A 27,288-nucleotide genomic window follows, 5' to 3' on the forward strand; every position below is an offset into this window, starting at 1 on the left:
CTAGCAAGGCCCCTCTGGTCAGCCTCTAGCCGGCTGGACATCACTACAGCGGAGCCTGGGGCTGGAAGGGGAAGGGGGCGATGTCCTTTTAGATACAGGGCTCAATGCTCTGCTCTGCTTGCCTCTCCTAGGCCCCTTGCTAGAGACATGTGTTGTAACTGCTGTGGATGGCACCCCAAGACCAAAAGGTTTACAATGCCTTTAACTTAGAGATGTAGAGAGCTAATCTTTACCCAGTCGTTCCTACTCCTCCCAGAGTGCCCCACTCCTTTAATGGGAAGACTTTTTGTTTTGTTTTGATGGTATTGGGAATGGAACCCAGGGGCCTTCTATCTCTAGGCTACACCCCCAGACCTTTTTTATATTTTATTTATTTATTTTTGGTGGTACTGGGGATGGAACCCTTCTACCTCCAGGCTACACTCCTAGACCTATTTTATATTTTATTTGGAAACAGGGTCTCTTAAGCCAGCGAGGCTGGCTTCGAACCTGCGCGATCCTCCTGTCTCCGCCTCCCAAGCGCGGGATTCCAAGCCCAGTGTGATTTTACTTAGAAACAGGGTCCCACTAAGTTGCTGAAAGCAACTGAGGCTGGCTTCGAACTGCAATTCTCCTGTCTCGGCCTCCCAAGTACTGGGATTACAAGCGTGTGCCACCGCACCCCGCTGGGATTTTTTTTTTCTTCCCTGGGAATAACTCTTAATTCGGCACCAATACATGCTCCACATTCCTAGGTGCATCAGTAATGAAGCCAGTAAAGACAAATACACTGGAGGGTATTTCATGCTGGGCAGACCCTCAGGTCTGGTCGCTAAAATCCCAGAAAAGGTAATTAGGGTCAGCCTGTCCCATCAAGCCAGAGGCACGCTGCGGCCTCAGCCTCTTATCAATAAACATCTTAAACATGTGCTTCCGTATTTAGGCTCACAGAAAATATGCCACTTATGGCCACGACTTCTGAGTGTTTATAAAACGCTACAAACCTATCCCTACTGAGACTTTACAGAACCAAGGCTCTGAAGTCAGGAGTAAGACTCAGAACACTCCTGTGAGTCTCTGGGAGACTTAAAGTGCCACCCAGGAGAACTAAGACTGAATCAGGAGACTCCATTCGGTGCTATTTCCTTATAACCACGTTATGTCTATGGACACTAAAAAGGCATCAGCTTGTCTCTTTTTTATTTTTTTTGCGGGTCTGGGGATGGAACCCAGGGGCATTCCATCTCTGAGCTACAGCCCCTGCCCTATGTTTTATTCTTTATTTTGAAACAGGGTCTCACTAAGTTGCAGAGGGCCTCCTAAGTAGCTGAGGCTGTCCGCGAACCGAACCGTGATCCTCCTGTCTCAGCCTCCGGATTGCTGGGATTACAAGCGTGCCCACCACGCCCGGCTGTCTCTTACTTTTTACATCATTTCCCCCCATAATGGGGATTGAACCCAGGGAGAGTCTACCTCTGAGCTATGCCCTATTATTTTCTTCTTCTTCTTCTTCTTCTTCTTCTTCTTCTTCTTCTTCTTCTTCTTCTTCTTCTTCTTCTTCTTCTCTTCCTCCTCCTCCTCCTCCTTCCTCCTCCTCCTTTTCTTCTTCTTGCAGTACTAGGGATGGAACCCAGGGGCATTCGACCTCTGAGCTACACCCTCAGCCCTATCTTGTATTCTTTATTTGAAGCAGGGTCTCACTAAGTTGCAGAGGGCCTCACTAAGTAGCTGAGGCTGGTCGTGAACCTGTGATTCTCCAGTCTCAGCCTCCCAAGTAGTAGGATTACAAGCATGTGTCACCACGCCCAGCTTATTCTTTATTTGGAAACAGGGTCTCACTAAGTTGCGGAGGGCCTAAGTAGCTGAGGCTGGCTGTGAACCTGCAATCCTCCTGTCTCAGCCTCCCAAGCTCTGAGATTTCAAGCGTGCACCACCACGCCCGGCTTTTACATCATTCTTCCAAGGAAAAGCAAACTCTTTCCTGGACGGGGCACAACAACATATTTATAAAGGTGTTTGTTGGATTTGTGGGCAACTGCCCACTTCCAGTTCATCTACATTACGTTGGTGCATGACTGGTTAACGTCTAGGTGGTATCAAGTCCTCATTTTCTTGGCAGGTACACTGCGTGCTGGAATAGCTTCTGCTTGACTTCCTGTTGTCACGGCCTAAATCGTGCGTGTTTTATTTTCCAGGACATCGAAGGACGATGGCTCTACAGCCGACAACAATCCCGACCTTCCTCCGTCTCCTTTAGATCAGTCAGGACAAGACTTTCGTCCTGGATAGGCAGGGCTTACAACTCTTGTCAGCTCAGAAACAGTTATAAAAGACGGAATTTGCTCTTCATCAACCCTTAGATTAAGGGGCCAAAATCTGGGGGCGGCAGGTGTGTGTGTGTGTGTGTGTGTGTGTGTGTGTGTGTGTGTGTAGTAGGATAGAAAAAATAAACTATTAGACAGAAAATAAACATATTGGAAAGGAAATGTAGTTTTATACCTTTTGTGGGGGGGCACTGGGAAAGGAACCCAGGCACTTTCTACCCCCAGGCCACACTCCCAAACCTACTTTTTCCCCCCACATTTTTATGTGGAAACAGGGTTTCACTAAGTTGCTGAGAGCCTCATTAAGTAGTTGAGGCTGGCCTGGAACCTGTGCGATCCTCCTGTCTCAGCCTCCCAAGTGCGGGTGTGTGTGTGTGTGTGTGTGTGTGTGTGTGTGTGTGTGTGTGTGTGTTACAAGCCTGTGCCATCACACCTTGCTCGGAAATAGAGTTTTAAAATATGAAAAATTCATTCTAAGTCCACCCTCTAAGGTGTGTTCTGTCTTAGGCAGAAGCCTCATGGGCCCACACCCTTATTCACAATGGATCCTCCTGCACCTGAAATTCCCAAGATGCTTAATAAACAAAGGATCCACCTGGAGGACAAAGGTCAGACACCACCACCCACCACCGGCCTGGCCGGGAACCTGAAGACAGGAGAGTCCAGACCCCCAGTGTGCGCCCCCACGCCCTGCGCCCCTCATGGGGTTCTATGAAAGAACGGAAAGGCTGCACACACACCCTGCTTGGGCGCCCCTCCCCTTCAGATGGCCTGCCTCCTCCCTCCCTCACTTTCTTAAGTAAATCCTCTTGTCTTTTCCTCCTGGCATGCGCAGCCACAGGAGCCAAGAACCCTACAGAATTATGTCTTCCTGTGACGTAAGAACTGGGATTACAAACAAGCACCACGCCAAGCTCTTTCAAGTTCTTTTAAATTGTGAAACAGGGCTTGCTAAGTAGCTGAGGCTGACCTCAGGCCTTCGCTCTCCTGTCTCAGCCTTCCAAGTCCTGGAATTCGAGGTGTCACCACGGTGCCAGGCAAGGAGCACAGCTTCATTCACATCCCAGAAGTGACCCTGCGTGGGGACGCCACGCACACGCTCAGCGCCTGCTCACGCTCCAGCCCGCTCACGCCAGCCTCCCTCTCGAGGTCTTCTCATGGCCAAACACACTCAGTCTCACCAAGGAGCTACTCACAGGCACAGGACTCTCGGGAGAGAAAACATCCCGGCACTGGACTGCGCTGATGGCTGTACACAGCCTGTGAACTTACCGAAAAACACTAAATTGTACCTTTCAAGGGAGGGGATTTCTTGGTATGTAAATTATACCTCATTAAAGCAGGGAGTGGGAGAAAGGGAGGTCGCCCAAGCACCAAGAGCAGCCCCTGCCTAGGGTCCTCCCTGGGCTGGCAGCACGGCTCCCTCTGCGCTCGGCTCTGCCTGGCTGGCTTACCCATAAGCACCGGCATCAACACAGCCAGACAAGTCCGCACAGCTCTACTCAACGCTACGGTTTCTTCTGTTCCTCACAAATGTATGAAAAGAAGGACTAAATCTTACGTCTAGCATTAAACTCCAATTCAGAAACTAACAAATGTTATAGGAGTTCAAATATTATAGGTGTCCTGAGGCTTCTGAAACTTTCGTGTACATTAAGCTGTGAGAAAATTAGTATTTTTTCCATTTACAAACGGAAAGAGTGAGGCTCAGAGAGCTCAAGAAACCGGCCTTAAACCACAGCAAGTAAGACTCAAAGCTGCTCCACTCAGAACACATCCCCACCACGCTGCCCTCTCATGCACTCAGAAAAGGCTGTCTGCAGAGAAGCACGGGCTAGGTCAGGACGGGAAGTCAAGCCGAGGCCATTCCCAGCCCAGGCCAGAGGGCACAGAGCCAACCGGGTGTGCGAGGGGCAGCGGCCTGCTCACTCTGTTCTGGGCCGTGTTACGCTCTACCCACCTCCTCCGCGTTCTCAGTTGCCTTTATTCAGCGTCCGCACTAAGCTCAAGACAAGGGCTTTGTTCATGAAACATTCAGTAGATTACACCATATAAACTATCCGAAGGAACCCTTGGTGAACTTTCCCCGCCATGGTATGAAGAAGCGGGGCCTTCAGGAGGTACCAGGTCAGGAGGGTGGACCCAGTAAGTGGGATTAGCATCCTCACCAGGGGCTGGAGATGCGGCGGTTACCCTGAGAGCGCAGACGAGGTACCACCACCCAGGAACCAGAGGTGGGCGGCCGGCGCCACGGCGAGGCTGGCACCTCCCAGATCCAGGACGATGGGCCGGCAATACCAGCTCATGGTATTTTGTTAACGGCGTCTGAACAGACCTAGACAACTTGATTCACACACTCCTGGGAACAGCTGGAACGGCTAAAAGCAGATGTGAAAGCAAGAGGGCCTGAACGTAGGAGGAGTTAACAATGAGTTAGCATTAGGATGGTGTTGGACCGGCAGGGAGCTACGGCAAGCTTAAAAGAAAGAGAAAAGCCGGGTGTGGTGGCGCACGCTTGTAATCCCCGCGCTTGGGAGGCTGAGACAGGAGGATCGCGCAGGTTCGAAGCCAGCCTCAGCTACTTAGTGAGGCTCTCAGCAACGCAGTGAGACCCTGTTTCCAAATAAAATAGAAAATAGGTCTGGGGTATATAGACCGGAGGTAGAAAGCCTCTGGGTTCCACCCCCAGTACCACAAAAAAAAAAAAAAAGAGAAAGACCTCCATGTCCGTGGTAAATTTTTTTTTTTTTGGTACTGGGGATTGGACCCAGGATCCTTCTACCTCTGATAGACCCCCAGCCCTATCTTATTTTTTATTTTGAAATGGTCTTACTAACCTACTGAGGGTCTCAATAAATTGCTTAGGTTGGCCTTGAACTTGATATCCTCCTGGGTTGGCCTCCCAAATACTGAGATTACAGGTGTGCACCACCATGACTGGCCAATGTAAATTTTTGTATAAATAGCCAAAGGTTTATTTTATTTATTTATTTATTTTAGGTGGTACTGGGATTCCTGGAAGCCCTTCTGCCTCCGGGCTACACGCCCAGACCTATTTTATACTTTTTATTTGGAAACAGGGTCTCCTAAGCCAGCACAGCCGGCTTCAAACCTGCGCGATCCTCCTGTCTCTGCCTCCCAAGTGCGGGGATTACAGGTGTGCGCCACCACGCCAGGCTGGCCAAAGGTTTTGTTTGTTTATTTATTTATTTATTTATTTATTTATTTAGTTGTTGTTGTTGTTGTTGTTGTTTTGGTGGTACTGGGGTTCCTGGAAGCCCTTCTACCTCTGGGCTACACTCCCAGACCTATTTTTATATTTTTGAAACAGGGTCTCTTACGCCAGCGCGGCTGGCTTCGAACCTGTGCGATCCTCCTGTCTCCGCCTCCCAAGTGCGGAGATTACAAGCGTGCGCCACCACGGCCGGCTAGCCAAAGGTTTAAAAAAAAAAAATCAGAAATTCCTATTTCTGAGACAAGAGGAAATCTGACATACTTTTTTTATTTGAATAAAGAATATTTATCCCTAGCCAGGTGTAGTAGCACATACCTGTAATTCTGGTACTTGGGAGGCTGAAACAGGAGAACGGTATGTTCCAAGGCCTGCCTGGGCAACTTAGTAAGATCCTGTTTCAAAATAAAAGATAAAATAGGACTTGGCTATCGCCAAGTAGAACAGCCCTGGTTTCAACCCTCAGATGTACATATATACACATAAAGCGCAACAAATGAATCCTTCTGCTCATCCAGAGGCCTACTAAGAAAACCAGCGGCCTAGCCCGTATGTGTCCTGTGTTTACAGTCAGCCCTGCACTCTTAGGGCTGCAGCATGCAGTCAACCAAGTGCGCAGCGACACTACTGGGAACTGCATCTGCACTGGATGTGCAGGCCTCCTCTCCTGTCAGCACTGCCTAAGCCATGCAGCTACAACTATGCATACTTTAATATCTACAAGTCTGAAACGCTGAAAACATCTGGTCCAAATATTTCAGTAAGCAATATACAATCTGTACTTACATGAAGTTCTAGAACAAGCATCATCTACGCTGCAGGACCCAAGAAGGGAGGAGGGGGGAGGAGGGAGGGCTGGGAGGAGGGGGGCGAGGAGGGAGGGGCAGGGGGAGGGGAGCGAGGAGGGAGGGCTGGGAGGCGCAGGAGGGCAGGGGGGCGAGGAGGGAGGGCTGGGAGGAGGGGGGAGGGGGGCGAGGAGGGAGGGGCGGGGGGAGGGGGTGAAGAGGGAGGGCTGGGAGGAGCAGGAGGGCTGGGAGGAGCAGGAGGGCAGGGGGGCGAGGAGGGAGGGCTGGGAGGGGGGAGGGGGCGAGGAGGGAGGGCTGGGAGGAGCAGGAGGGCAGGGGGTGAGGAGGGAGGGCTGGGAGGAGGGGCGAGGGGGGCGAGGAGGGAGGGCTGGGAGGAGCAGGAGGGCAGGGGGGCGAGGAGGGAGGGCTGGGAGGAGGGGGGAGGGGGGCGAGGAGGGAGGGCTGGGAGGAGGGGGGAGGGCTGGGAGGAGGGGGGGTGAAGAGGGAGGGCTGGGAGGAGCAGGAGGGGGGGCGAGGAGGGAGGGGCTGGGAGGAGGGGGGAGGGGGCGAGGAGGGAGGGCTGGGAGGGGGGGGGAGGGGGGCGAGGAGGGAGGGCTGGGAGGAGGGGGGGAGAGGGGCGAGGAGGGAGGGCTGGGAGGAGCAGGAGGGCAGGGGAGGCAAGCAGGGAGGGCTGGGAGGAATAGGAGGGGGGTGAGGAGGGAGGGCTGGGAGGAGGGGGGGAGGGGGGCGAGGAGGGAGGGCTGGGAGGGGCAGGAGGGGGGCGAGGAGGGAGGGCTGGGAGGAGGGGGGAGGGGGGCGAGGAGGGAGGGCTGGGAGGAGGGGGGGGTGAAGAGGGAGGGCTGGGAGGAGGGGGGGAGAGGGGCGAGGAGGGAGGGCTGGGAGGAGCAGGAGGGCAGGGGAGGCAAGCAGGGAGGGCTGGGAGGAATAGGAGGGGGGCGAGGAGGGAGGGCTGGGAGGAGGGGGGGAGGAGGGAGGGCTGGGAGGGGCAGGAGGGGGGCGAGGAGGGAGGGCTGGGAGGAGGGGGGGTGAAGAGGGAGGGCTGGGAGGAGCAGGAGGGGGGCGAGGAGGGAGGGGCTGGGAGGAGCAGGAGGGCAGGGGGGGAGGAGGGAGGGCTGGGAGGAGGAGGGGGCACCCTGGCGGCACGGCACATGGACCACAGCTGCAGACACTGCTAAGGCTCAGCCAATGGTGCACGTCAGCGCACAGAACGCACAGCAATAGACACTCCGCTGTCAAGTTCAAAGCCACGGATGCTCTACGCAGAGCCATTAACAATCCCGGCCTTCCTTTTCGAAAGCTGTTCCATCCATGCTTACGCCAATAACCCCAACGCACACACTCGGAACGACCGCGGCAGGAACGTGCCCTTCCAGCCCCTGCAGATGATAGAGAGTGTGCGGCTGGCTCCTGTACACAGGGCTGGGTTCTCTCCAGGAGAACTGAAGGTGAGAAATGCTGCTTCAGCAATATCTAACAAAGTCTTTGATTATAAAGCCAAAACCCAAGTTGTCGGAATCTGAGGTCCAGAAAATCTGCACTTTTGAGACTGAATACTATCACCAGAACAGCTGATGGCAGTCACTGTTGAGACGAAACAAACACACAGAGTTCATAAAACAAACCTCAACTTTATAACTTTAAACATTGCTTCCTCAAAGAACTAGGACATACATTGTTCTTAAAACAGGCTTTCTGCTGTTCCCAGCCTGGAGGAGCAGTGTCCTGCAAGACCACAGGAACACAACAGAGAGGGAGCAGTGAGACTGCTGGGCCGCGTCTCCTAAAACACACTTCCGAAAGTGAGTCCACGGCTGTGCTGAACCTGACGACTAAACGTCAGGCCTATCCCCAGACCAACAGCTTGCTGAACTAGGCTGCAAGTTCAACAGAGTTGATATTTAATAAATGTTCTTTACATAAATCCCAGGCTTAAATTCACTAGAAACAGGCAGCTTTTCTCCCTTTGTGGTTCTTTTTTAAAATTATTTTGTTGGTGTACTGTGTGTTGAGAAAAGCCTCTACCTTAAAGCTCAACAAGGGAATCCGAACCTGAGCCAATCAATACCCAGTAGAACGTAACTACTAGGGACTTATATTTTATAAGCCGCATTTGCAAGCACAGTTCATGCTTGTCTTTCACATGAAGTACAGGTGTCCCAGAACAAGAGGGTCTGGACCACAAGAGACCACTCGGAGCCCCTCACAATGCATGAAGGATCTGCAACAAGACTCCATGAAAGTTCAGGGCAGGGTCAGTTCCTATGGATGAGGAGCCTCAGAAACAACAGGTACCAAAGGCCGGGACCGCCTGCCGGCAGGAGCGCTAGGAGCCTGGGAACATGGAAGAAGTGTCTTAAAAATCTGATTAGTAAGCCAGTAAACAGGAGGACCTCCAGTCCATGGCCAACCTCAGCTACTTAGTGAGGCCCTCCACAACACAGTGAGACGTGTTTCAAATAAAAAGAATAAAAAATAGAGCTGGGGTGTAGCTTGGAGGTAGAATGTCCCTGGGTCCTATCCCTAGTACCATAAAAAAAAATCCTGACTAGTTCTAAAAATCATTTAAGATTCTTTAGTAGTAAAATAAAGCCATTTTTAGCTGGGTGTGGTGGCGCACGCTTGTAATCCCAGTTCTCGGGAGGCTGAAAGAGGAAGCTGGCGGGTTCCTGGCCAGCCTCAGCTACTTAGTGAGGCCCTCTGTAACTTAGTGAGACTCTGTTCCCAAATAAAGAGTTCCTACAAAAGCTAGACAGTAGACTAAGCAAAGAGGAGACTTGAGATTCTTCCCTGGAGGATCTCAAAAGGAAGGCCCAGGAAAAGCACGCGTGTGACCAACCAGTCCAGGTGAAGCAGAGGGGTTCCCAAGGACTAGTGGAGCACACACACAGGAGTCGGTGCAGGGAGTAACCAGGTGCCCAAAGGCCCACTGCAGCTGCTGGGATAAATCTGTCCTAAGATCAGAAAAACAAGGAATGAAAATAGACAATCATGCTGGGCGCGGTGGGCACGCTTGTCATCCCAGCATTCGGGAGGCTGAGACCCGAGGATCGCGGACAGCCTCAGCTACTTTGTGAGGCCCCCTGCAACTCAGTGCGACCTGGCTTCAAAATAAACAATAAAAAATAGGGAAGGGGATGTAGTTCAGAGGTCAAATGCCCCTGGGTTCCATCCCCAGACCTGAAAAAAAAAAAAAAAGAAAAGAAAATAGACAACCATCAACTCTAGAAGAAAGAAAAGGTGGGCTAGAAAAGGAAACTGTGCCCTCTTCCTGATCTGGGTTATACAGTATTTGTCTAAGTATCAAAGGAAAACAATGAATGCTGATTTAATCAACCACCAGGACGGGGTCACAGAGGACGAAGAGCACGTGTGGGCAAGATATAAACTCCCATCTACCCCTACCTTGTTAATAACACCAACAGCTGGCACCACAGAACGGCTCAATTATATTACCTCAAAATAGGGAAAGAAATACCAGAAGGCATAGCCAATAAAAAACAAGACTGCGAGGGGTACAAAAATGAGGCAGGGAACAGTGTTTTCCATTTGAGTTGTTAGTGCTGCGTCTGTGGCCCCACGACCACCCCAGGCTCAGTGATTCTCTAGACTCAAAACTCGAATACAGTGCTCACAGCTATGGTGCTATGAAGAATACAAAGCAAAGACAGCACGGAAAGGCAGACGGGCAAAGCCCAGCTCCAGGAGCTGCGCCGCCGTGCCCGCAGAGCCACGCTGCGCATGTCAGGTTCTTCCACCAACAGTAAACACAGGCACCGGCAGCTCAGCCCCGAGCCCAGGGTCTCTGAGAACCCATCACACAGTCACCCTGTACCGTGCATGTCCCAGAACTCAAGACCCCGGGAAACAAGCAGGTGCTTGGCATCGACCCTGCTCGTGCAGCCGGGCGCGGCCACTGATGAGGTCGGGACCTTGGTCTCATGCTCAGGATCTGTTTACGGGGCAGGTTCCCAGACACCAGGCCTGGCCGAGGACGATCTCCAGCCTGCTGTGATCATCCTGTGCTACGCAAATCCCACTTAACTGCCTAAGCTAACCTTGTGAAATACTCTGAATCTGAAAAAGTGCATGTCTACAAAAAGCCCATTTGATTTCTTAAATGGACCTTGTAAAATATTCTGAATTTGAAAAAAATAATGTTTCACAAAAAATATTTTAAAGCTTTTAAAATAACAGGGACTTTCTCTTAAAATATGTTACTGTTTTTAATTGTTTTTACATTTATGAGCTGAACTGGGACCAAAAAATTCTTCACACTGAAGAGGCACGTTTTAGGCTCCATGTCGCCAGACACTGAAATCCTCCCAGAATCACATCTGAAGCTTGTGCCTGGAGCCCAGCAGATGTAAACTAGCATTCACAATTACAGGCCTGACAGTAACTTCTCCTGTACACGCCATAAAACAAGTATTCTCCAACATAGCGCTGGGTAACTAATCCTTCAGATCTACCAACAGTTGTGCAGGTTGTACTTAATAGAGATTTTAGTCTCTGAGCTACTCTGTTTCTAGACCTTCTTATATTTTATTAGGCCCAATCTTTTAGTTAGTCTCTCCTACCCCGGTGCTCACTCTAATGCTCTTAAAGTACTGCAGCACAGAAATCCACTGAACTACCCAGCGATTCAAGGCTTCCACATCTTTCCAACAGTCTCACCTAAGACTGAAACAATATGCCTAAAACAAGATGCACAGATAAAATACAGGAAAAAATGTGAGGGATAGTATTTCTTCTTCTTCTTCTTTTTTTTTCAGTACTGGGGACGGAACCCAGGGGCATTCTACCTTCGAGCTACACCCCCAGCCCTATTTTTTCTTTATTTTGAAACAGGCTCTCAACTGAGTTGCAGAGGGCCTTTTCTAAATAGCTGAGGCTATCGGTGAACCCAGATCCTCCGGTCTCAGCCTCCCGAATGCTGGGATTACAAGTGTGTGCCACCGTGCCCGGCTGATAGTAAGTGTTCTGAACCGCTTTAACATACCCCTGGAATCCATCCATCCACCAATCAATCAATCAATCAATCAATATGTGAGGACTTTTTCTGACAAAAAAAAAGGATCCCAACAATCACACAGAAATTATTTAAAAATGAATCAAACATATTTTGGAATTGAAAAAGACAATAACAAAAGAGAAAACTTTACTAGAAGGGTACAACAGCTGATCTGAACAGAACAAAGAACCAGTGAACTTGAAGACAGGTCAATTAAACAGATGAGTTTTAGGGCCAGAAAGAAAAACAGAAAACACAACAAAGCCTAACGGGACACCATGGTACATAACCAAATGCACTTAACGGCAGTCCCCAGAAGATGGGGAGCAAGAATGTCTGAGGATGGCAGCCCCCAAGGTCCCAACGCGCCCGCTCGTCAAACTCCCACTGGGGTTAACGCGCAGCAGGACGCGCCCTGCACAGCCGAGGACAGAGAGCTCTGACAAGAGTGACTCAACCAACACCGACAGCTGCCTTCTCATCGGAGCCCAGGACCCGGGACCAGAAGGCGGGGACACAAAGCACCAGAGGAAAGAAACCTGCCCAGCAAGAATTCTTTATCTGGTGACATGATCTTCCAAAAATGAAAGTGCGCCGGGCGTGCCGCGCGGGCTTGTAATCCCAGTGCTCGGGAGGCTACAGGACCACGGCAGGGCTGAGGCCTCAGCTACTTAGTGAGACCCTGTGTCAAAATAAAAAGAATAAAATAGGGCTGGGACTACAGCTTGGAGGTAGAATGCCTCTGGGTCCTATCCCCTGTAAAACACACACACACACACACACACAGCAAAATTAAGACATTTTTAGCCTAAGAAAAGCTGAGAGGATTCCTCACTCCTACAAGAAATACTAAATGCCTCCTCTATGCTGAAGCAAAAGGACACGAGACAGTAACTGAAATCCACATAAAGAAATAAAGGATGCTGCCGGGCACGGCAACACATGCCTGTAATCCCAGTATGTGGGAGGCCGAGATTGAAGGACTGCAGGTTCAAGACCTGCCTCAACAATTTAGCGAGACTCAACAACCTAGCTAGACCTGGTTTCAAAATAAAAATAATTCAAAATAAAAATTAAAAAGGCTGGAGGTGTAGCTCAGAGATGGGTTCAATCCCCAGGGAGAGGGGTCTGCAACATAGGTGTGTGTGTGTGTGTGTGTGTGTGTGTGTGTATAGTACAAGTGTATTTTTGTTTGCATCTCTTTCTGTTCTCCTGATTTAAAAGACAATTACATAAATCAACAATTATAGGCCAGTGCTGCAATACAACCAGACAGACAGAATGTGTGTGGGTAAGGCACAGGGAGGAGGGACACCAGGACACCGAGCTAAACCACACTGCCTACACAGAAAGGTGTGACTGGAACCCAGGGCAACTGCCAAGAAAGCAGCCTGGAAATATTTAGCAAATGAAACAAGAGGGAATTAAAACAGTGGCCAGGAAAGAAAGCAGAAATGGACATTTCTTAGGGGAACATTCCAGACCCAAACCATAATGCCTACTGTCAACAAAAAATACTGTAAGTTGAAAGGGCGAGAGAGGGAGAATATCTTTTTTTGCTACAGAAAAATAGCAGCATAAGGCTGGGCACCGCGGCCTGGTCTAAAAGTCCCTGGCAACTGGAGATGGAAGTCAGTGTGGAGCCCCTCACCTCCCGCCTTTACCCTTTCCTCACAGAGCTGGGGCAGCAGGTTCAGCCCTCTCTATCTTGAACTCACCTTGGGGCCCATGAAAAATCTCTTCACTAGCTTCAGCTCAGGTGTACTGAAAGAGGTTTATCTTGAATAACAAGACGCTCCCCTCGTCCAGGGAGGGGTACCTTCCAGGACCCCAGTGGACACCTGAAATCAAGGATACGCCCTATATATACTTTTTAGTCTATTTACATTAAATAAAGTTTAACTTAAAAGTCAGGCACAGAGTTTGAAATCAGAATATTATAGTAATACATACATATCCATGCTTATGGATATAATATATATGTTTCACAGTAGCCAAATTACAGAACCCAACCTTAGGTGTCCATCAACAGATGAATGGACTATAGAATTATGGGATATACACACAATGGAATTCTACTCAGCAATAAAAAGAAAACCAAATTATGTCCTTTGCAGAAGAATGATGGACCTGGAGAACCTGATGTTAGGTTCCGGTGATGGTGTAGGATGAGCCAAGCCCAGGTGATGAGAGCGAGGTGAGCCGTACACACTGTAGCACGGCGCTCGGCTACCACTTAAGGGCTGCTTGGGCGTAAGAACTGCAGTAGCCCAAGAGAAGGTCTGAAAACCAAGGGGCTGCTAACCGCGCCCGGCCGAGGGGTACAGACAGCCGGGTCAAAGGGCGAGTCACATTCAGAGCAGGGCACAGCAGGCCTTCTTCCCTCGACTCAGAACAGCGTGCTAAACTCACCGCCTGAGCCGGGATGGCAGCGCACTTCAGAGGCTCACGGGAGGACCGCAGGTGTGAGGACAGTCTCAGCAATGTAGCAAGGCTTTGAGCAACCTAGTGAGACCATTTCTAAATTAAAAAATAAATAGGGTTGGAGGGGTAGCTCAGAGTTAGCATGCCCTTGAGTATAATCCCCAGTACCACACACAAAAAAATATATAATTTCAATTATTTGAGAATTTCCCTTTAATACTTTCAGACAATAATCTGCCACAGGTAACTGAAACCACTAAAAGCAAAACTGGGTATGAGGGGACTCATACTCAGGAAATTCCAAAGCCCTACAAATTCTATGCCAGAACTAAAGACAAAGACAGGAGGATCGGAGGTTCGCAGCCAGCCTCAGCCACTTTGCGAGGCCCTCCACAACTTGGTGAGACTGTGTTTCAAAATAAGGAATAAAACATAGGGATGGGGATAGAACGCAGAGGTAGACTGCCCCGGGCTTAATCCCTAGTACCACACACACAAGGAAAACCTCACTAGGCTGCCGAGGCTGGCTTTCAACCTGTGATGCTAAGTGTGTGTTTATGTCACACCCAGAAGTCTTACTCCAAGGTAAAGGTACCCAAGAGGAAAGAAAGCGCACATCCACCTCAAGCCTTCTACGTGAATACTCGCACCAGTATTACAGATGGCAGCCAAAAGGTAGAACCACCTGATAATGGCTTAAAACGCGGTAAGAGCGACTACCCCTCACCAGAGATACTGGGGTCAGAAGTGTCTCAGATTTCAGAATGCTCCAGGTTTGTTATATTTGCAGACTTTCCTGGGTGGGCATACCTAATCCAAACATCCGTAGTTATCAAATTTCACAGATGCTTCAGTAGAAGTAGGGCCTTTCTTTCTTTCTTTCTTTCTTTCTTTCTTTTTTTTTTTGGTGGTACTGGGGATGGAACCCTTCTACCTCCAGGCTACACTCCCAGACCTAGTTTATACTTTTTTATTTGGAAACAGGGTCTCTTAAGCCAGCACGCTGGCTTGGAACCTACAGATCCTCCTGTCTCCGCCTCCCACGCGCGGGGATTACAAGCGTGCGCCACCACGCCTGGCGGGCTTTTCTTTTAAGTTAACGTGTACTCTTGCTGGAGGTGGTTGGTGAAGCAGAGCTTCCTTTACGACGATTGCATTTTGGCTTCTGACACCATTTTCTCACGACTCCGCTGTCTCTCAACAGGTGCACGTCTCCCTTCCAGCTCTTCCTCGGGCTTTGGGGGTGTGGCTCTGCAGGGCCTACTGCTCGACCCTCTGCGGTCAGCGCTCTCCTGTGGTGTCCCTCAGCCAAAGGCTCAGCCCACAACTGCGGTGCGGTCTGGGGACTCACACAGCAAGCCTCTGGCACTGCAGACTGACACGCGCGTCTCTGGTCCAGCTGGTCCCACCCAGTGTGTCCAGAAGCTAAAACAGTGCTGCCCTCCAACTGTGCTCCCCTTCCTCAGTACTCCTGACCACTGTGCACTCGGGTGAAACCCGAGTCGACTTCCCTGTTAGCTCTTCCTCACTCCCCGGGCCCCAGTGATGCTGAGCCCTATGCCTCCCACTTCCCAAGTGTTTCTATTAAGTACTCCATATCCCACCCTCGCGCCTCAGTCTAGACCGTCTCGCACCTCAGTTCAGGCAAAAGCCTCCTAGCTAGTCTTTCTGCAGCCAATCTTACCTACCTCCATACCTTCCCAAACCAGTACCCATAATTCTATAATGCTCTTCCTAAAATGAAAACATGATGTCTTTTTCCTAACTAAATCCCGTAAGCGCTGTTATCGTCTCGAGGGGAAAGGCGAAAGTCCTTAAAATGGATTGGCACACATTACTTCTCAGCATCTACCTGTGCAGACACCATCTTTAGTTTGCCACCTCAACAAACCCTCAGAGCTATAAAGAAATAACCTTTTCTTTTTGTACCAGGAATGAAAGGAGGGGTGTTCTTCCTCTAAGTTACACTCCCAGCCCTTTTTATTTTATTTATTTTTTTATTTTATTTTATTTTATTTATTTTTTTTTTTTTGGTGGTACTGGGGGTGGAACCCAGGGGTTTTTACCTCCGGGCTACACTCCCAGACCTATTTTATACTTTATTTGTAAACAGGGTCTCACTAAGTTGCCGAGAGCCTCACTAAGTAGCTGAGGCTGGCTTTGAACCTGTGCGATCCTCCTGTCTCAGCCTCCCAAGCGCTGGGATACAAGCGTGCACCACCACGCCCAGCTCAGTCCTTTTTATTTTTAAACAGGGTCTCACTAAGCTGTCACGGGTATCGCTGAGGCTGGCCCCCAGACTCTAATGGTCTTGCCTTAGGCTCCCAAGCACTAGGATCAAAGGCACAAACCACCACCATCACCACCTCCGCACCACTTCTTAAAAGTATTTCTTGCCCTCTACTTGTCCTCGTCCAACTTCTCTTTCCCACCAATTTCTGCCTCAGTCACACCTAATCCTTCTTTAAGCTTAAGGACATAAAATACATTTACCCTGCCACACGGCTGGGGGTCAGAAATGGGTTGAGACAGCTTAGGTCTCTTTTTTTGTCCTGCCTCAGTGACGCCCATTTGCCTCTAAGATAAAGCTGCAATCACTCTGATGACACGTAAGTCTGCCCATCTGTACCGTGGCCTCCACCGACCTCCCCAGCTTCAGCTCTTGCCACCACCCTGCGGCCGGCGAGCAGTCCTTGCTGACCCTCTATGTAGTTTTAGATGCATTTTTTTGTTTGTTTTTTTGCGGGTCTGGGGATGGAACCCAGGGGCATTCTACCTCTGAGCGACACCCCCAGCCCTATTTATTCTTTACTTTGAAACAGGGTCTCACCGAGTTGCAAGGGCCTCACTAAGTAGCTGAGGCTGTCTGAACCGCGCTCCTCCTGCCTCAGTCTCCCGAAGGCTGGGGTTCCAAGCGTGCCCCATGCCGGCCTACACGGTTGTGATCACCTCCAATACACAGATTTTCCTAACCACTGCCTCTTCCACCGTTTCTCCTTTTCTTCCCATAAGAAACTAATCACTACCCTCTTCATACATCTACTAAACCTCCATACTTTCTCCAATCAAAACAATCTTAAAAGCCAGGCGTGGTGGCGCACGCTTGTAATCCCAGCGCTTGGGAGGCTGAGACAGGAGGATCGCGCAGGTTCAAAGCCAGCTCCAGCTACCTAGTGAGGCTCTCAGCAACTTAGTGAGACCCTGTTTCCAAATAAAGTATAAAATAGGGCAGGGTGTTGCCTGGAGGTAGAAAGCCGCTGGGTTCCACCCCCAGTACCCCCCACACACACACACACACATCTTAAAAACATAGAATGCCAGACAAGTGGTGCTCACTTGTAACCCCAGGATTTAAGAGGCTGAGACGGGAAGATTGCAGGTTCACAGACCCTCATCAACTTAGCAAGACCCTGTTTCAAAATAAAACAATAAAACAGGGCTAGAGGGGAAAATGTGGGTCAGAGGTAGAATACCCCTCTTTTCAATCTCCAGTACCACAGACAACAACAAAAACACACTGTGAGTGAGGAGTGGTGACTCACGACTGTTAATCCCAGTGATTGGGAATCTGAGACAGGAGGACCACAAGGCCAGCCTCAGCAACTTAGTAAAGCTCTCAATAACTTATCAAGACCCTGTTTCCAAATAGAAAAATGAAATAGGTATGGGGGTGTAGCTCAGCGGAGGAAGTCCCCTGAGTTCCATCCCTAATCACACACACACACACAAAAAATTGCGCCAGCCCTGGTGGCACTCACCTGTAATCCCAGTACTTGGGAGGCCGAGGCAGGAGGAATACAGGTTCCAGGCCAGCCTCAGCAACTTAGACCCTGTTTCAAACAAAAACACAAAAAGGAACAGGGGTTTATCTTGGAGGTAAAATGCTCCTGGGTTCAATTCCCAGTACCAACAAAGAAAATATATATACTGTGTACTAGTGGGCTTGTGGTGTGGCTCAGTGGTACAGGGCTTGCCTAGCATGCATGAGGCCCTGGGCTAGATCTCCAGCAAGAAGAAAAACAAGTGTGGACACCTGAAGGCCAGTGGTCTTATCCGCCTTCAAGCCCTCTCCTCTGGACACCGAACCTACCACACAGCGATCCCTATGTTCTAAATAACCTGCACCTTTCCTTGCTGCTTCTTACATATCTAACATAAGCTTCTGCTGGGGTTTGTTTTGAAAAAGAAAAGAACGCCCTTTTGGATAACATTCTGGACTTAATGTCTCCTTGTCAAGCAAACAACTGTGAGGTGTAAGCACAAACATTAAAGTTAATATGCACTTTCTGATCGACTTGCTCTTTCTACCTTAGGAGAGAAATGATCCCTGTAAGATCCATAAAAACACTATTTGAATTGAAAGCAAACTGGGTCAGTGTGCGTTGCTTCCAGATAGTTTTTAATGATTACTTATCAGCAGGCACTGTTACACCAGCAGGATGAGGTAGCTCGAGTGGATCTATGGGCCACTTTGAATGAAAAGTGGGAACCACTGCTGACTTCCTTCCTACCCCTACTCATCTTGAGGAAGAAACTCCATAACAAAATTTTCCAGGCACCGAGACGACCCAAGGCCGAAAGCGCGGTTACCTCTCTTGCTCGCAGGCTGCTTTCTTTTAGACCACAAGTGAGCTGATGCCTTATCACCACTTACATATGTGAACAACTGCCGAGTGTGATGGAACGCTGCCCACGGCGCCGCGGCATCTGAGCGAACGCGTCCACACTGTACAGCCAGAATTCAGCGGGCGCCTCCCTGAGGGAGCTGGGCAGAGCGCGAACTCAGCGTCCAACGCACGTACTTCTGTTCCACGCGTGTTCAAAATACCTCCAACTAAAATCTCAGTGATCAAGAACGCTACTAGGCCTTCGGGCGACCTGCCGCTTGCTCAGGCGGGACGCTCCCTAAGGAACCCCAGGCCCGGGCCAGCTTGATGACTTCTGCGAAGACCGAAGTGTAGGCTGTTCTGCAAAACCTGTTTCTCCACGACACGGTCAAAGAAGAGAAAGTAAGCGAGTTGACCTCAAGGAGGAGCCGCGTGGGCACAGGCATACTTGAAAGGACTTGGGGAAGGAATCTCAACGCCGATCCGTCCGTCCCTTCCCACCAAGCCTGACCCCGGGACCGCTGACCCCGGCGCCTCTCCCCAACCGCGGTGGGCAGGAGCGGGCGCTCGGGCCCAGGGCTCCCCAAGGCCAGCCCCCTCCCCGCCGGGCGCCCGAGGAGCCCCAGGCCCGCGGCCCGCCCGGAGGCCCGCCCGCCGGTGACCGGGGGCGCCGGGAGCCGCAGGACGGCCACGCCCCCGCCCCGCCCGCCAGGCCGGCGGGAGGGCAGCCCGCGACCCCGCACTGACCTGCGCCGGCGCCGCCGCCCGCGCGCGCCCGCGCTCACGCTGCCGCCGCCGCCGCCGCCGCCGCCTCCAGAGCTGCTCCCCCGGCCGGCCTCGGGCGCCCCATTCCCTCCCCGCCCAGCCCAGCCTCCGCCTGTTTACGATGATTGGGACGGAGCGGGCCGAGACGGCCCGGCGCGCACGCGCACTCGCTCCTTCCCGTCCTCCGCGCTCGGCTCTGACGGCTCGGGCCGTCTGGCGCGCGGCACCCTGGGAGTTGTAGTCCTTGCGGCCCAGCACCCAGCCAGCCCCGGCCTCTTGCCCCGGAAGCGAACTACAACACCCAGAGACCACCGAGCCTCCCGGGCCCCGGCGTTCGCTGCGGAGCGCGGGGCTCGCGCGAACGCGCCGGCGCCAGTGCTCTGCAGGCGCATGCGCGGCGCCGGGTCTGCGGGACTGGGTGGGAAGATGGCTCGGGAGTGCCCGCGGTGGTCCTGGGGAAGGAAAGGGCGCCCCTTCCCTCTTCACTCTGGCCAACCTGTTCCTCAGCCGCCGAAGTGGACACCTCTCGGGCCAGCCGGCTTCAGCCGCGCGGGCCCTGCCTCGGCGGGCGGGCGGGCGCCTGCCCGGTGGGACTCGCCGGCGTGCGGGAGGGAGCGGGCCTCCGCCCGGGGCTGCCCGCGGGGCGGCCGGCGGCTCGGCCTCGGCAGGGCGGCGCCGAGGTGAAGGCCGGCGACGGCCAGCTGGACGGGGAACAGAGCTCAACGCCGAAGGTGGCTCTGCCACGGCACACTGCCAGCTGGAAACCAGCGGCCCCTGGACGCCGCCGTGGTTTATACAAGTTGGCAGTGTTTTAAGGGAAAGGTTGGAGTTGGAGAAGACGATCCGCACAGCCACTTCCATCCCCACGAGCCACACCGTAGAACTTCACCTGTTTACACTGACCGCCGCCATCATCACCTGTTTACACTGACCGCCGCCATCCGGCTTGCGTTAAGCCCTCATAAGCTCTGAAATCGGCAGCAAGTCCCCCTGAGCTGTGCGTTTCCTGCCTCATAAAGCACCCCCTTCGCTGCCCACAGGTGGACCCTGAGGGCTTGGAAGATTTATCCGTGGCAACAGAACAGTCTCCCATGACCAGTGGACATGCTAATTACGATTACGCTAGTTACTCTGATTAATGCTAATAACTCTGCCTCTGACCACCCTTATTCGGTCAAAGGCTAAGCCCTGGAATGGCTATGTGGACGCAGAAGTGGGAGGGGGATTTTACCCGAGGTCACTGCTGGGGGCCGTGTTTCTTATAACACCAACTGTCCACCGTATAAATGAATGAGGCCGAAAGGGGGGCCTGAAAAATCAAGAGCTGGCAGAAGAATTTTGATTTTCGTCAGCGGCCGCGGCATATACAGCTAAATGCTGAGCACGTGAGCCAATGCACGTATCATCCCGCCGTGTATTATTTATGCTAATAGTGGTGTGGATCAGGAGCACGTTTACTGGCTGTCTCCAGAGCATTCTTTCCTCCCACTTTACACCGTGCAGCAGAACCGTTCCTTCAGGCTACTCGGGATTTCGGAGGCCATCATTTTGTAACCCAAGCAGAACCAATGAGCCTGCGAAGACTTGGCTGGGGGTTTCTGATAAACTGCAGTCTCACCGGGCGGTGGTGCACGCCTGCAATCCCAGTACTTGTGAGGCTGAGACAGAGAGATCACACGTTGAAGAACTGAGAATATTAACTTAGCTAAAGCCTGTTTCAAAATAAAATAGGGCTGGTGGTGTACCTGAGAGAGAAACTGCACGTGGGTTCAATCCTCCGTCCCACCAGAACAAAACACCCCGCAGCTTCCTGCTCATCTGTTAGAAGTGTACGAGTCTAGAAATGCAGCAACTGCTTTGCTCCTACGAGGGGAGCCCCAGGAAGAGAAGAGAATTCAAGGGGAGGATGCCAGTAGGACCTGAGGAGGTGTCGATACTGTTCAACAGAAGAGGTGTGGTGGTGCACGCCTGTAATCCCATTATCTGGGAGGCTGAGACAAAAATTTCAGGTTCATGATCACCCTCGGCAGTTTTGCAAGGCCCTCAGCAATTCAGTGAGACCCTGTTTCACAATAAAAAATAAAATAGAGACCAGGCTTGGTGGTGCACGCTTCGTAATCCCAGCATTTTGGAGGACGAGACAGGAGGATTGCCTTTGCAGACAGCCTCAGCTAATATTTACTGAGGCCCATTGCAACTCAGTGAGACCCTGTTTCAAAATAAAGAATAAAAATAGGGCTGGGGGTGTACCTCGGAAGTAGAATGCCCCTGGGTTCAATCTCCGATACCAAAAAATAAAAAATAAAAAAAAAATTGGGGCTGGGAGGTGTACCTTGGAGGTCGAATGCCCCTGGGTTCAATTCCCAATACAAAAAATAATAATAATACTGTCAAACAGATACTGGAAAGATAAAGACTAACATTGTGTTTGAGTTGGGTGTGGTGGCATACTCCTGTAATCTCGGTACTTGGGAGGCTGAGAAAGTTGGATCACAGGTTGGAAGACAGACTCAGCAATTTAGGGCCTCTGCAACTTAGCAAGTCCCTGTGTCAAAACAAAAAAAGGGCTGGAGGATGTAGCCTGGAGGTAGAATGCCCCTGGGTTCAATCCCTTTACTAAAACAACAAAACATACACACACGTTGTGTCTTGTGGTATCCTTAGATCTGTAGCATCAAGCTTGGCCTGGTTTAGACTGTCCTGTTATATAACTTGCTCGGATTGTGAGCAAGGCCTGTACTATAGACAGATCAGGACTGCGAGCCTTACCTTACGTTTCCTGTGTCATTTAGGCCAGTTCGTGTTCACATTCATCCTGCTTCAGCTGGATTTCTTTTATATGAAATGACCTGACAAATGCAATTTCCTACTTAAAAAGAAACTGTGGCCTAAGGCCCTGGGTTCAGTGCCCGGCACCGAAAGCCAAGTAAAACTATGGAAGAGAGTTCCAGCTATGAGTGTGTGACATTGGCCAGAAATTCTCTGCACACAAAACAAGTGTGAAATTGGCCAGAAGGACCATTTTAGAGCCCTGGAAACCATCCAAGTACAGAAGACGATCTGAGAGACGTCTACTCTCGAACAGCTAGGGCTTCCAGTAGAAGCAGTTAACGCCATACCCTCTCGCCCCAGAACCAGTCTTACTAACGTAGGTAGAGCTGGCCATGAAAATTAGCGCTTTGCTGCCAGAGATATGGGCAGGGTTGGTGGTGGGAGGTCAAAACCATGGCTTGGATAAAATGTGACAGACCTGTTGAAATAGAGAAAATCCACAGCTTTGCTTACCTAGGGCTGCAGTCCCAGGCAAGTGAAAAGCCAGCCGTAATAGGATTGTGGTGGCATATGCCCAATACTTGAGAGGCTGAGTCAAGAGGATCAGAGGTTTGAGGCTAGCCTCAGCAATTTAGTGAGATCCTGTTTCAAAATAAAAATAAAGTAGGACTGAGATTATAGCTCAAAAGTAAACCATCCCTGGATTAAAACCCTAATACCACACACAAGTGTGTGTGTGCACACACGTATACATGGGAGACTTCAGAAATAAGTGTTGTGCACACTGGTGGCACAGGCCTGTAATTTCTTATACTCAGGAGTCTAATGCAGGAGGTTCATAAGTTCAAGGCCAGCCTGGGTAAACTAGCAAGACCCTGTCCCAAATATTTTTCAGTGGTAGACCGCCCTAGGTGTTCAGGAAGAAGGAGGAGGAGGATTTTTCAGTGGTAGACCGCCCTAGGTGTTCAGGAAGGAGGAGGAGGAGAAGCTGGTGCGGTGGCGCATACTTGTAATCCCAGCATTCTGGAGGCTGAGACTGGAGGATTGCAGTTTGTGGACAGGCTCAGCTATTTAGTAAACCCCTCCATAACTTAGACCCTAATTCAAAATAAAGAATAAAAGATGGGGCAGGCGGTGTAGCTCGGAGGTAGAATGCCCCTGGGTTCCATCCCCAGACAAGAAGAAGAAGAAGAAGAAGAAGAAGAAGAAGAAGAAGAAGAGGAGGAGGAGGAGGAGGAGGAGGAGGAGGAGGAGGAGGAGGAAGGAGGAGGGGGGAGGAGGAGGAGAGAAGGAGGAGGAGGGGGGAGGGGAGGAGGAGGAGGAGGGAGGGGGAGGAGGAAGGAGGAGAGAAGGAGGAGGAGGGGGGAGGGGAGGAGGAGGAGAGGAGGAGGAGGAGGAGGGAGGGGGAGGAGAGGAGGAGGGGGGAGGGGGAGGGAGGGGAAGGGGGGAGGAGGAGGAGGAGAGGAGGACACGGAAAGGTAAGATGGGCCCCGTGCTAGGCACCTGAATGGACTGACCCCAAACAAGCCCTGCACAGGGATGCTGCCGTGGGGAGGCTGGAGCGGTGGTGACCTGCTCATACTCCTCAAGTCACACACGAGCCGCTGGCAGGGGAGCGAGGCTCACAAGCTCTAGATGTCTAACCTGTGCCCAGGCCACTGGCCGACAACTCACCTATGCAGTCACAGAGTGACCTGCAGACTAAATTTCACAACGAGAACTCTTCAGTACTGGAGCCTGAACCCAGAGACACTCTACCACTGAGCTACAGGCCCAGCCCTTATTATTTCATTTTTAAAATTTGAAACAGGTCTTGCTATTTGAGGAGGCTGGCCTAAAAATTAAAGTACTCTTGCCTCACCCTCCCACGTAGCAAAGATTACAGGCATGCAGCACCACGCTCAGATGAAAATGCAAATCCTAAGAGGAGAACAGGGCGCGGTGGCACGGGCTTGATATCTCAGTACTTGGTGGCGGAGAGAGGAGGACCACAAGTTGTTGGCCAGCCTCACCAACTTAGTGAGGCACTTCATAACTTAGTGAGCCCTTGTTTCAAAATTAAAAAAAAATAGGGTTTGGAGTGTAGCTCAGAGGTAGAATGCCCCTGGGCTCTAACTCTAATACCACAAAAATAAATACCTAATAAAAGAAAGATACCAGTAGTCATAATCACAGGTCAGATTTTGTGTGGGGGGGGGCACTGGGAATTGAACCCAGAGGCATTCTACCTCTGATCTAGACCCCCAGCCCAATTTTATTTCTTACTTGGAAACTGGGCCTCACTAAGGAGCTGAGGCTGGCTTCAAACCTTCGATCCTCCTGCCTCAGCCTCCCAAGTACTGGTATCATAAGCCTGTGCTACCACACCTGGCATAGGACAGATTTTTAAACAAGTTTAAAGCTAGAGAGATAACTAAAAACAAAACACCAACAATACTAAGAAAATTTAAGCTGTATCTAGAATGGCTATAATATATAAATTGCCTGCATTTCAATAAAAAATAGCAGTTCAAGCTGGGCGTGGTGGCACACACCTGCAATCCCAGTACTTGGGAGGCTGAGACAGGAGGATTGCAGGTTTGAGACAGCCTCAGAAACATAGTGAGACTCAAAGCAGCCTAGTGAGACCCTGTTTCAAAATAAAAAGAGCTAGGGAGTATAGCTTGAAAGTTGAATATCCTTGAGTTCACAGGTTCAAAGACAGCCTCAGGAAGTAGTGGAACTCTCATCAACCTAAGGAAACACTGTTTCAAAATAAAAATAAATAGAGCCCAGGGTATAGGTCAGAGATAGAATGTCCCTGGGTTCAATCCCTAATACCACACACACACACACACACACACACACACACACACACACAAAATATAGCTAAAATATCAACAAAAGAGCCAGGTGTGGTAGCACACGCTTGTAATCCCAGCATTCGGGAGGCTGAGACCGGAGGAACGCGGTTCAAAGACAGCCTCAGCTACTTAGTGAGGCCCTCTGCAACTCAGTGAGACCCGGTTTCAAAATAAAGAATAAAATAGGGCAGGGGGTGTAGCTTGGAGGTCAAAGCCCCTGGGTTCCATCCCTAGACCCACCAAAAAAAAAATCAACAAAAGAATGAAAATGGTACACTAAACAATATTGTTGAATACAAAAGAAGAAACCTAGAGGAACTGAGGAATCAACAAAAACAAAAATATCCAAGCAATCCAACGAGCAGCAGACAAAGGCCATAAATAGACATCCCCAAAGAAGACCTGAATGATGTCCAACATCAGTACTTACTAGGAAGGTGTAACTGAAAACCACAGTAAGATTCTACCTCGTCCTCATTAGGCTGGCTACTATAAAGACAGGAAGTAACAGGTGCCAGTGAGGGTGTGGAAAAGCGGACGCCCTGGCGTATGTGTGAGATGGAGCAGTCGGTACAAAACTTAGTGAAGTGGTTCCTCCAAAACAGTACAAGTAGGCTGGGGTGATGGCACACAGCTGTAATCTCAGCACTCGGGAGGCTGAGACAGGAGGGTCACAGGTTCGCGGACAGCCTCAGCTACTTAGTGAGGCCTCCACAACTCAGTGAGACCATCTCAAAACAAAAATTAAAACAGAGCTGGGGTGTGGCTTGAAAATAGACTCCTGGGTTCATTCCACTACCACAAAAGTAAATAAAGATAAAAAGAGGGCTGGGGGGGGGGTAACTGAGTGGCGGAGTGCCCCGGGCTGATCACCAGTACTACAAAAAAAAAAAAAAGGTACCTTATCCTACTTATAAAGGTGACCAGGGAAGTCAAACTCAGAGACAGAAGGTAGAAGAGTGTCTTCCCTGAGGTGTGGGCAGGGGTCGTTTAATGAGGACATTTTGCCATATTGATGATAGTGATGGTTACAGGACAGTATGAATGCTAGTGACCCAGAGCTGTACATTCAAAGACAGGGTGCTAACTTGCGGGGCGTGCGTGTTGCCAGGATGACAAGCAGTAGCAGTAGGCATGTGTGGCGCTACATGCCTGTAATCCTCGTACCTCGACGGCTGGGCCAGGAGGATTGCAGGTTTAGCCGAGGATGTTGGCACAAAACTTGGAAGGCTGAGATCGGAGGATCACAGCTTCGGCGACTTAGTGAGGCTCTCGACAACACAGGAAGACCCTGTTTTCAAATAAAAAAGGGCTGTGGGTATAGCACAGAATCAGAATTCCCTTGGATATAATGCCCGGCAACACAAGAAAAAGAAGAAAGCATCCAGGAACAGCCTTAGTAATTTAGCTAGACTCTCTGTAACTTAGCAAGACCCTGTTTCAAAATAAAATAAAATGGCACCACTACTACAGCATCTGGCCTTATGGGACGATTACGTCAAGCACTGCACAAGTTAAATATGTGTTTATTTTCAGTTAAATAAATATTTATATCACAACCCAGAGAATTATACACTGCAGGAGGGCCGGGGGCAGTGTTTAATATCCAGAGGCCAGGAAATTGCAATGACTACAGTGACCGGTGAGGTCAAGGAGGCACCCAAGGGACTCAACCAGCAGAGCCAGGAAGAGGGTCAGGAGGCGGGTCACCCACGAGGGAAAACCATCAGGCGGCCAAAGAGCTGCCACTTGGTACCTACCCCACACACAAAGGGGCAGAATGGACCTACAGGAGACTGAAGAAAGCTCGCCCCGAAACACTCATGATTTCTTACCCCGTTCTCTATGAGCCAGTTGCCTGACCGTCTAGTCTGCTGTCCGGAGGGAAGGAGGCTGGGGGCTGGGGTACTGGGGATGAGAGGGTCTGCAGGGGAGGCATGTGGATGAGCACAAGGAACAGGGCTGGGATGTGGGCTAATTCTCTACTAAAAACAAAAACAAAAAGCCTTTCAGCCAGTTCTCCTGGCTTCAGCTCCAGTGACTCCCGCCGAGTTCCATCTCTTTCTAAGTTCAAGAGGAAGCCACAGGAGCTTGGCTGGCTTTCTGAGTCTCCCACTGGCAGCTTACACTCTCTCGGGTCTTCTAGAGCACTTTTTAGGGGGAGGGGTCTTGAGTATTGAACTCAGAGATGCTCTTCCTCCAAGCTACACCTCAGCCCTCTTTAATTTTTATTTGGAAGCAGAGTCGCTAAGCTGCCTACAGTCTCACCAACAGTAGTGGTTTCTATTTAAAATGTCCCTGAGCCCTCACAGAAACAAGGTGGCAATGTTGGAAGCAGGGCTTGGTTGCTAAGGAGCGGTCCCTGGGGGTGCGGCCACGGGGACTATATAAGGTTCTCTCCTCCCCTGATCTCTTTCTCTGCTTCTGGCCTCCATGATGTGAGAGCGGAGTACTGCACTCATTTTCCCTCTCTCTCTCTCCCCTTCCCACTGCTATCCCCTGAGCTCCATAGATCCTAGCCCCAC

The sequence above is a fragment of the Muscardinus avellanarius genome, assembly GCF_963383645.1.
Source record: "Muscardinus avellanarius genome assembly, chromosome: 17".
Classification (NCBI taxonomy): Eukaryota; Metazoa; Chordata; class Mammalia; order Rodentia; family Gliridae; genus Muscardinus; species Muscardinus avellanarius.